This window comes from Orycteropus afer, unplaced genomic scaffold, assembly GCF_000298275.1.
Source record: "Orycteropus afer afer isolate SDZICR_OR568_19922 unplaced genomic scaffold, OryAfe1.0 scaffold00216, whole genome shotgun sequence".
In the NCBI taxonomy this organism is placed as follows: Eukaryota; Metazoa; Chordata; class Mammalia; order Tubulidentata; family Orycteropodidae; genus Orycteropus; species Orycteropus afer.
In genome coordinates this window covers 1,867,149-1,878,755 of record NW_006921803.1, presented here as the reverse complement: position 1 = coordinate 1,878,755, position 11,607 = coordinate 1,867,149, and the positions used below count along the sequence as shown (strand labels likewise).

General features: G+C 36.1%; 1 pseudogene; it reads left to right on the top strand.

The window, feature by feature from the left end:
- The first annotated feature begins 209 nt into the window (after positions 1-209).
- LOC103203413 overlaps positions 210-11,607 on the top strand; it is a 110,138-nt pseudogene continuing 98,740 nt past the window's right edge.

Genomic DNA, 11,607 nt, shown 5'->3' with positions numbered 1-11,607 from the left:
AAATTGGGGAAGACCTTCAATGAGATTAACTGACAGAGAAGCTGCAACAATGGGTTCATAACAAAGCAAAGATTGTGAAGATGATGTGAGACTGGGCAGTGTTTTCCTGGGTTCACTTCTCTATTCTCTGGAAATTCACACTTTTAATGATATAATTCTGTCTCACTACCTTCGACCCTTGTCTGCGTCAGGCAGCTCTGGAGGAGACCATGTTTCACAAGTTGCAGCTGCCGTATGTGGCCCTCCATGTGCTCTGCGTGTTGCTGGCTGGATTGCCTTTTGCAGTCTTACTTCAAGGCATACCTCCTTCCATGGAGAGTATTCTGTAATGATGAGTCCATCCAGTACCCTCACAAATACTGTATGTATTATTAGGTAGAATAATCATTCCATCCAGTATTATCATTATGATTCTTGGAGAAGCCTAATCTGTTTACTTTAACCTTTTGGACTCAAATTCCTTTATAAGGAATAACTACAAAGCCACTATTTACAAAGCTATTGGAAACTTTTTATTTGGTGCAGCTGCTAGTCAGTCTCTGACAAACATTGCCAAGTATTCGACAGGCAGACTGGCCTCACTTCTTGGATGTTTGTGACCCAGATTGATCAAAAATCATCTGTGATGATGGTTACATTGAAACCTATGTTTGTAGAGAGAATGCAGATAAAGTTAAGGAAGGGACCAAAAAAAAAAAAAAAAAATTCACTGCAGTCCAGCCAGATCCCATGCATAGCAAAACTTCCTTGTGTTTCCCAAGGGGAATTGATATGGAAATAGATTGCCCAACCTTCCTTCTGAGGAGTGGCTGGTGGGCACTGCACCGCCAGAGGTGTTACATCACTAATGCTTTTATCTTGTGTGTTCTTGAAATGGATGGTTTCAGTGATCAGATGATGAACCTGCTAACTTAGAGAAGCTAGTTTAAGGGAGGTGAATTGAGAATATGACCTGTTTTCTCTCCTCATCTCTCAATCATGCTAGATCTTTTATTATTCTTAGAGTATAATTTTGGTAAGATAACTTGGTTTATATCTTGGCAGCTCTAGGTCCTAAATATATATATATATAATATAGAGAGGGAGCTCTGGTGGTATAGTGCATATTTGACTGCTAACCAGAAGACTGGAGGTTCAAACTCACAAGCCACTCCTTGGAAGGAAGATTGGGCAATCTACTTCCATAGAGATCCTGGCTAGGAAACCCAAGGAGGGTTCACAACGAGTAGAATCGACTCCAGGTCAGTGAGGTTTTTTTTCTTTTTTTCATGACTCTCTACTAACTTGTTGTTGTTGTTATGTGCCGCTGAGTGGGACCAGGCTCATAGTGACCCCTCCTTGGGTTTCTGAGATGGCATCACTATGGAAGTAGAATGCCCCATCTTCCTTCCGAGGAGTGGCTGGTGGATTTGAACTACCAGCCTTCTGGTTAGCAGTCAAGTGCCTTAGGTACTAGACCACCAGAGCTCCCCTCTACTAACTAGTGATGCCTAAATTTATACCTCCAATCCAGAATCTCTCAAAATCCAGTCTTGTATATCTAACTGCATACTAAACTTCTCCATGAGGATATCTAATTATCATTTCAAAGTCAAAGATCCAAAAGTATACCCTTGTTTGAACTCCCTCTTCAATCAACCATGCTCTGTCTTCTCCATCTCATGATGGCAGCTCCATCATCCCTGTTGTTCTGGCTCAAAACTTGTAGTCATCCTAACTCTCTCTTTCTCCCTTACCCCAAATGAACAGTAAATCTGTTGATATAACCTTCAAAATATATCTGGAATTCAAACACTTCTACAAGCTATGAGCTCTGGCTGAGACATCCTCATCTCAATCCTGGGTTACTATAAAAGACTTATGGCAATTCTGGTGGCTTAGTGCCTAAGGCATTTGACTGCTAACCAGAAGTCTAGTGGTTCAAACCCATCAGCCACTCCTTGGAAGGAAGGTTGGGCAATCTACTTCTGTAGTGATACTTCCTGGGAAACCCAAGGAGGGGTCACTATGAGTCAAAATTGACTTGATGGCAATGAGTTAGTTTTAGTTTATCCTGAATATTATAGTGAGATGATCTTTTTATTTTAGTTATTTCTTTTAACATTTTATTACAGTTTGGGTGAAAGTTTACAGAGTTCATTACTTTTGCATTCCACAGTTGATACACATTTTGTTTCATGACATTAGTTGCAAACCCATCAATGTAACAACATGCTTCCCACTTTCTCCTTGAATTCCCCATTTCCATCCATCCTTATTTCCTGCCGCTTTTTGTCTTCTGAATTTTGTTTTTGGGCAAATTTTTTCTTTTTGGTCCCATATAGTTGATTTCTGTGAGGAATACATTTTTCATGGTTGCTATTCATCTTAAAAGAGTTAGGCTTGCCTATGGTTTGGCTGAAGGTGATCCCTGAGAGTGGGTTCAGTTCCAGTTTTGAAGAACTGAAGTTTCCAGTATCTGTCATGCTAGAAAATCTGTTCTTCTTTGTGATTTTGAATTCTGTTGTACATTTTTCTCATACTCAGTTCCGGACCCTCTATTGTGATCCTGATCAGAGAGGTTGATAGTGATAGGTGGCTAAGTGATCTTTTAAAAACAAAAGTTCCATCATTTATTTTTTTGCTCAAAACTCTGTAATTGCTTTCCCTTTCCACAAAAAGTTCTTACCATTGTTCACAATATCCTAAATAAACTGAGGTTCACCCTCTGTCTTATTTTCCCAGTGCTACTATTAAAAAAAAAAAAAAAAAGTAGCACAAGTTGGTGGCTTTAACCAACAGGAATTTGATTTTCTCACAGTTTAGGAGGAAATGAAATCCAAATTTAGAAATCTGAATTTAGAAGTCCCAATTCAGTGCACCAGGTCTAAGGGAAGTCTCTCTCTGTTGGTTCTTGGTGAAGGGCTTTGTCTCTTTTCAGTTTTTGATCTTCAGTTCCTTGGAGATTTTCATGTGATGTGGCCTTGTTCTTTCCCCCATTCCTGCTTTTTTGCTTCTGTGCCTGAGGTGGTGCTTTAAAATTTCAAAAGTGACTGGCTTAAGACACACCCTGCACAGATATAGCCTTATCAATAAAACAGAGAAAATTCCCAGATGGTATTACATCCACATGTGATGGGGTCAGGATTTACAATACATATTTTGGTGAATACAATTCAATCCATCACATCCCCTTTCTCTTCTCTCTCACTGCCCTTTTCTATGTCGAATCACATTTGCTCCTCCTCTTCATCACTGCTCTTCTGTACTCCACCTGTACTTACTTCCTTGCTGTTTCTCAAGCATGGTGCATTATAAACTTTAGTCCCAGATTTTAAACTTATATCTCCCTAAACATCTGCTTGGCTAACTCCCTTATCTCTTTCAAGCATTTGCTCGAATCCAGTTTTCTAATAACTCTACTTTGACAAATGTATCTAACACTGCAAACTACTACTACCCCCACCCTAACACTCTTACCTCCTGATACAACTTTATACTTTCTCTTTTTATATGGCATCTTATCAGGTATGCTTTACTTATTTGTTATACCCATTTATTTTATGCCTCCTCCATTAACAATGGAAGTTCTATTTGGGCAGAGTCTTCATCTGCTTTAATCAGTATTGCAAGCCATGTGCATAGGTGCCTATCTCCTAGAAGGCACTCAGCAAAGGTGTGTCATGAGACTTTGTTAGTCTTTCTGCATTAGAACATCATATGGACACCAGCACAAATACTGTTTTTCTTGGCATATAAGAGGTATAATACAGTCTCTTTTCTTCAGACTCTCTTACTTTATGAGTCATAAAGTTGTCTTCTACATAATTTAAGGATGCTTTGCTATTGCTGCTTTTTCACTATTTATTTTTCTCACTCAGCAGAAATATAAGGTAGTTGGAAATCCCCTCTGAATATGAGACAGAGCCATTTAGAGTGTATAAAGTGTTGACTTACAGTTTTTCTTTGTCACTCACCTTTCGTCCTGATGATCTGTGGCAGATAACCGTCATAGTTTCATCTTTCTTTTTCATCCTTCGCACTTTTAGCCAAAGCCCTTTACTATTTGACTCTTCACTGTAAAATTGTGTATCTCTGGTATTGTACACACTTTTGATGTATAATACACTCTCTAAGACACTCTCTTGGCTGACATTCCAGTAATGGAATGAACTCTAGGTTCTGGTTATGTCCTCCTTTCCATGTAAGCACTTTTAATTTTCTCAATTATATGCCATACATTTGTGCATTGATTCAATCAGTGAGTAAAATTTGTCTCTCAATGCAGTGCAGAATTGTGATTCTGTGTTATTTTAGGACTAGAATGTATCTAGTTATATATTTGAGCTTAATATCTGTGACCTATTTTATTTAGAGAAAAAAATAGTTGGGCCATTTAGATATTTTCAGAATTTAGGAGGTTAGAGGGATTGAAAAAGGGGGAATTTTAGTCAACCAAACTAAAATGACAAACTTGGAATATTTTGAATGTGTCTTAAATATGGTTGGTATGGTAAATATTTGCTAAATTATAATGATTATAAAATGGAAGTAAGAACAATGGCAACAGATAAGTTTTTGAAGAGGAAGTGTTAAAAAAAAACAATAATAGCATTAGGTACAGACTGTAATCATTTTATATTATTCTTGTAGTTTCACATTTTTAATGGAACACTCCTTTTCTACTGTTGGCATTGACTGTTTTTTTTTTTTTTTTTCTCACAGTGTATAATTCAGCCATGTCAACTGGCTTTCAGTTCCTCCAGTATACCAGGAAGTTTCCCACTACCTGGAATATCCTTCTTTCCTCTGTCCACAATTATCCCATTATGTCTGTCTGTTAGGTTCTACTCATCTTTATAACTCAGCTCAAGTGTCACTTCACTTACAAAACTATGCTTGACTCCTAGCTGAGAGATGTGACCACTTCTTCCTTTGAGCACTTACGATGTTTTATCTTAACACCTTTATAACTGCATACAGCTTATATATATATATATATATATATATATATATATATAGGCCCTTTCCCTACACTAGCCTAAGTCTTTTAAAGGAAATGATAATTCTTTGTTGTCCTAATATCCTCATAATATACTGAGCTCAGGATAAAACCAAACCAAACCCACTGCCATCAAGTCAATTCTGACTTATAGCAACCTCCCTTTAGACAGATTAGAATTGCCCCATAGGATTTTCAAGGCTTCAAATTATTACAAAAGCAGACTGCCTCATCTTTCTCTCATGGAATGACTGATGGTTTTGAAATGCCAACTTTTTGGTTAGCCTCCATATACCTTAACCACTAAACCACCACAGCTCATTCAGAATAAATGGTAGCTATTTAATTCAGTTCCAGGTGACTGAAATAATGGCTAAATGGAGGAACTATGAAACAAGAAAATAAAAATTGGGCAATTCTTGGTTGCATAGAGTAAACTAGATATGATGGATACAGTTAGTTCTAGTTTTTCATTAAAGTACATAAATAAGCAAAAATTGGTAAGAACATTTTAAAATAAAGTCAACCCCCCAAAAATCTCCACTTTAAAATTAAAAATAGGAAATCACGTTTGTTCATCACTATGGTCTGATGTCTGAACAAGATCAAAGATGCAGAGAGACCATGACCTGAAAAATTAGGCAAATTTTAATGCAAATTATCTTAACTATACCTAGTGCTGGCACAACACAAATACCACAAGTGAGTGGCTTTAAAGAATAGAAATTTATTTTCTCATAGTTCTGGAGGCTAAAGTCTAAATCAGGGTCTCAACTTTGTTGATTTATTTTATGAGCTTCTTCCCTAATTTTGATCCTTGGCATTCCTTGCTTATAGACAGCTCTTCACATGGCATTTATCTTCCCTCTATATGCGTCTATGTGTCCATTTTGTTCGTTTTAAAACTCTTGGTTGACAAAAGTGATTAGATTTAGGACCCACTCTACTGTAGTATAACCTCATTATAATAAAAAAGAAACTTCTATTTCTGAACAGAATCAGAACCACAAGTACAGGAGCCAGGGCTTCAGTACCTACTGTAGGGGCATACATTCAATCCAGAGCACTAACTGCCTAGAACCAATATTTTTGGTGCATTATCCCTTTCAATATCTATTCAGAGACTCTAAAGCTCTCAGTACAAAAAAGATAGAGAAGGAGATGTACGCAAGATGTTTATACATGTGGATATATAATCACCTATTTAAAAGCTTTGGAGATAGAGATGAGATTATGTATGCCAAGAAAGGTCTTGTATAATTTCTACTGTCCAGAGATGCAGTGACTGCATCTTACTCTCTAGCTCAGTCAGACAAACTACCATTAAAAGCAAGAAAAGATCTATTTTTAATCTTGCAGACCCAGAGTCATAACTGATGAATGCTTGTTAGATATTACAAATTGTGTTAGACGTTGGATGCTATGCAGGCAACCTGATATCCAAGTTAGACCTGATATGGGGAAGTTGTCATACTGTCTCCTGTGTGGAGAGTAAAGTGGATAAAATAACACTTCACCCACACAGTTGTTTTCAAATCTAGACTGATAGAGATGTTTCCCATACAAAAGGGTGGAGATAGCACCTAAAAAAAGAAAGAAAGAAACATATGGTTAAAAAGGGAAAGAGAACATTTCCCTGAAGACATAGAGAAAAAAGTAAATATCTGAAAATGACTTTACGAGAAGCAGATGGAAACTTGAGACATCTGCGTGGTGACATCTAAAATATGGAGTAGGCAGGAATCAAGGATAAGAAGCAACTTGAGCATCAGTATATAAATCTTCAGTCTTTCTTCCAAATCACCATAAAATGAACAAAAGAATGTGAAAACAGAGGGAAAAATGAAGCATTCCTAATGCAAAATATAAGAGGATGTCATTTATATATGCCAGAGATATCAAAGATGGGAAAATAATAAATGAAGACAATGGGGAATTCCACAGAAATATTTTCCCAGAGTAAATAGTATGAAAGTGTAATATGTAAACAAATATCACAGAAGAAATATGTTAATATTTCCTTAATCTGTTATATAAAGAATGTACTTGAAAGCAATCTGTGGGACATAAGGACAAGGAGGGTATGTGAGAAACTCTTTACTAACATAGATCTATTGCATTCAGAATCAGGTTACTTAGGACAAAGGAGAGGACGCCTCAAAGGTAATACCTACAGGATATTTCCAGATGTAGAAGGAGTAGGAAAGGGAAACAGCAATCCCAGGAAGATGGATAACTACATCATATTGAAACTGGAGAATAAACCGAACTACCCTACCTGAAAAAGCCAGTCCTTGTCACAGGAGATACACAGATAAGAGAGGAGAATCTACCTATCCAGAATATAAGGGCTCTAAATTATGCAGGCAGTTAAATCCCAAGAGGGATAATATAAAATGACATTAAATCAGTTGTCAGCTTAAGATCTGAAAAAATTAAAATAGCTTCCAGGAAAGTACTGAGACGGTCAATGCAAAATACTTCTTTCTTTATAACTACTTGTCTGGAATGTGCCATTTCTTTGATTATATGAAGCAAAATAATAAATTTGGAACTCAATATAAAATAACATATGTAAAATATCCAAATATTTTCCCTAAAAAATCAGATAAATGTAACATCTGAGGTAGAGAAAGAGTTGTTTTGAAGAAAATGTAATACTCCTGGAGTAAAATATTTTTAATGAATAGTGTGTTCTTCATAAAATTCAAGGGAAAATAGACTCTGTGAAAGAACTCAGAACCAGACTGCTCATAAGTTTAAGGAAATATTTTTTAAAAGTGATAATACAGTAGCAAAATGAAAGACTAAAATAGAAATGATAACAATCAGAAGAGTAGGCAAGTTACAGATGGAAAAGGATTAAGAAGCCCTCATAGAATGCATCAGGAAAGAAGTAAGAGCTAAAATAAGTGTGGGAGAGCCTGGTGAAGGGAGGGAAAAAAAAAGATGCAATATATGAATACTCATTTTTTTTTCTTAATAGAAGGCCATAATAAAAAGAATGGAAATAATATAAAAAGATATACTAAAAGAAAACTTTCCAGAGAAAGCCAGAAACAAACGAACAAACAACAACAACAACAAAAAAAAAACAAAACAGGAGCTCTGGTGGCATAGTGCTTAAGGCATTTTGGTTGCTAACCATAAGGCTGGCATTTCAAAATCACCAGCCACTCCTCTGAAGGAAGATTGGGCAATCTATTCCGTAGTGATACTGCCTCAGAAACCCAAGGAGGGGTTGTTATGAGTCAGAGCTGAACTTTTCACAGACTAAAATAAAAACTAATAAATCAAGCAACTAACCAAGCAAACAAAAATTTAAACCTGACTCTGAAATCAAAAGCCACTCATTAAACAAATATCAGGCAAGGAAGGGAGAGAAAAATAGATGGATAGTTATGGCTAGTTCAGAGACAGATTTGATATGGGTGAAGGGAAAAGCAATATAACAAACGCATGTGACTAGCACAATTATGACTAAGAAAAAAGAAGACACAGAGGTGCACAAGAGGTACAGACAATAAAGCAAATACTATTGCATATACAATACTGCATGATCAGTAATAGCAAACACTAATCTATGGGTGGGTACATAAGTAGACAGGCAAGGAATAAATAGGTGGATGGGAATATACCTATGACTATATATAGGTTTGGCAGATGATATTCCTATATATGCATTTGTATGTGCCATAAAAATCTCCACATGCAGTTTAAAGCTAAGAGGGGACAAAGTTAGGATAACTTCTTAGCTGCACTGAGGGAGTGAGTTACTAGGTCTGAGGGTTGGGAACCATGGTCATGAGAGACATCAAACTCAATTGGCACAGCATGGTATGCAAAAATACTGTTCTACATCTCACTTCGGTGAATAGAGACTGAGGTCTTAAAAGCATGTGAGTATCATCTAAGCTGCAACTTCTGGTCTCTCCTTATCCAGAACAAAGAAGAGTGAAGAAAATCAAAGACACATAGAATCAGTGAGTCCAAAGGACTAATGGACCATAAGGACCTCAGCCTATATGAACCTGAGATTAGAAAAACTAGATGGTGCCTGGCTACCAATGTCAACCACTGGGAAAAGGATCAAAATTAGAGATCCTAAATAAAGTGGGAAAAGGTGTGGAACAAAACTCAAAATCATAAAAAAGACCAGGCTTATTGGTCTGATAGAAACTGGGGGAACCCCTAAGAATGTGGCTCCAAGCCACCTATTGGGCCAGGAATTGAACTTACTTGCATGGCTCAACCCTCAGCTAAACAATAGGCCTATGAGCTGAACGCCTACACTGGGGAGATGCACTTCTTAGATCAACCATGGGAGATCGGAAGGGCAGCATTTGCACAGGGACAAAGGCAGGGAGACAGAAACGCACAGGCAAAAAGGACCCAGGGAAAGGGTAGCCACAGTAAGAAAGTGGGAGGAAAGTGGTTACATTGCAGACAATGTAACCAGTGTCACAAAACAAAATGTATATGAACTGTTGTTGAAAGTAAAATGAATCTGCTTTCTAAATCAAAGCAAAAAGTTAAAAAAAAAAAAAAAGCAGGCAACATTTTTCTTTTCAAGATACTCAGACCTTTATCTGTTTCGAGGAAATCAGTAGATTTATGATTTTAAAAAATGTGGCAGAAAACAAATATTATTTTAAAGTGTATTTTTCAGCCTGAAAAAAAAAAAATATATATATATTTGCAGAGGAAGGAAAATCAGCATTGCATAACTGGCCTAAAAACTATTCTGAAATATGAGAGGAACAAGGAAGTAACATTTACAGACTTAAGGTGATGGTGTTGTGATCAACATCAAAAATATGTAATTAAACAGTTATGTGTTAAAGTACATAAGTAGATTTAAAATATATCAGCCAATTGCTTTAAAATAAATGCTTTTAATAAGAACTGAGAAAATAAATGATAGTTTTAAAAAGAATTAGGTTTCATTGTTGCAAATATGGTTATTTAACATGATGTACACATTGCAAATAATTTTGGAAAAGAAAAGTCTATGTAATACATATTTGTGTATACACACATGTACAAGGTATATATGCAATAGTAATAGTAAATGAGTTAAAATTCCACGTTATATTATGTGCTCCCCACTAAAAAGGGAGGTGTAATAGTAGAGAGCGGTATGTAACAGTATGGTATCTCTGAGTCTTGGTTATATTCTGGGGAATTCAAAGTGAGTGTTTTATTGTTGGTGATAACTAGAAGATGTAGAGCATTAAGTATTTAAAAAATATGGTTGCTATTTGTAGACTTGTAAACAGAATGTGTACATTTTATATTAGTAGCAAAGAAAGAGGATGAGCACCCTGTGTAGCAAATACTGTTGATGCCCGTATTCCCTTGGCTTATCTCTGGTTTAACTGGAGCTGCAATTGATAGTTCAACAGGCTGACAATTTTCCACCACAAACACCTTTTCTCTGTGCTTCTCTGAAACCATAGGAAGGTTCTCAGGGTTTTCTCCGGAACCAGAGAAACATTCACAGCCCATTGACAAAGAGTGCCAGGGACATTATACTTCAGGGATGATCCTTAATCAATGTGGGCTTCCCTGTCCCTTGGTGGAACAATTCTGAGTTTCATTCTATAAGTTCCTTAGAGCATTTTCAATGGGATTAAGCTTACATTGCCCCAACAAATACTGCCTGCATACATATGCCCTTTATTGTCATTTTTTTCAAGACCTTCCCAGGAATTTCTCACATGTACTTACTGAAATCATCTCCCAATTAAGCTTGACTCAGGGAGCCCTTTGAGGGAATCTAAACTAAAACATAAAGAACAAAATATGGAAATCAAGAAAATTTTAAAAAGAGAAAAATAAAATATTAAAGAAAGATCAATGTATTAATTTGAAAATGAGTATAAATGAGTTAAATTCTGCAATGGAACATACGATTTCCAGATTAGATCCAATTCCAGACTCTCTAGGAGAGAAAGAACTAAAATCAATAGACTGAGAGAGCTTTAAAAGGGTACTTGAATTATTGGTCAAATGCAAGGAAAACTAACTTGCTAATATAAAAAAAAAAAGAATTCCAGGCAAAAACATAAGATAGGTATTTTATATAAAGGTTATTATATAAATCCATATATATTATATGACAGCAATGTATAACGTCAGTAACTTATTGTTTTTAGAAGAAAAAACAATGTATTAATTAAACAAAATGAGTCAACACAATGAAAGAGGGAATAATTAGTGTAAAAGATACTAAAGGATAAAAGAGTAAAAATGATAGCTAGATAGAATACTTTTTAAAAAAATTGATGAGAATTAATCACTTCAAGAATATAGAAAAATTATATGTGCAAAATTTGGAAACAGAATAGGAATATCCCTACAGATACAGGATGATTATATATATATATACATGTACATACATACATATATACATACATACATGCTGTTAGGTGCTGTTGAACTGGCTCTGACTCATAGTGACCTATGCACCACAGAATGAAACACTACCTGGTCATATGCCATCCTCACAATCCATTTTTGCAACCACTGTGTCAATCCATCTCTTTGAGAGTCTTCCCCTTTTTATATGTATATATTGTTGTTGTTGTTATGTGCCGTTGAGTCGGACCCAACTCATAGCGACC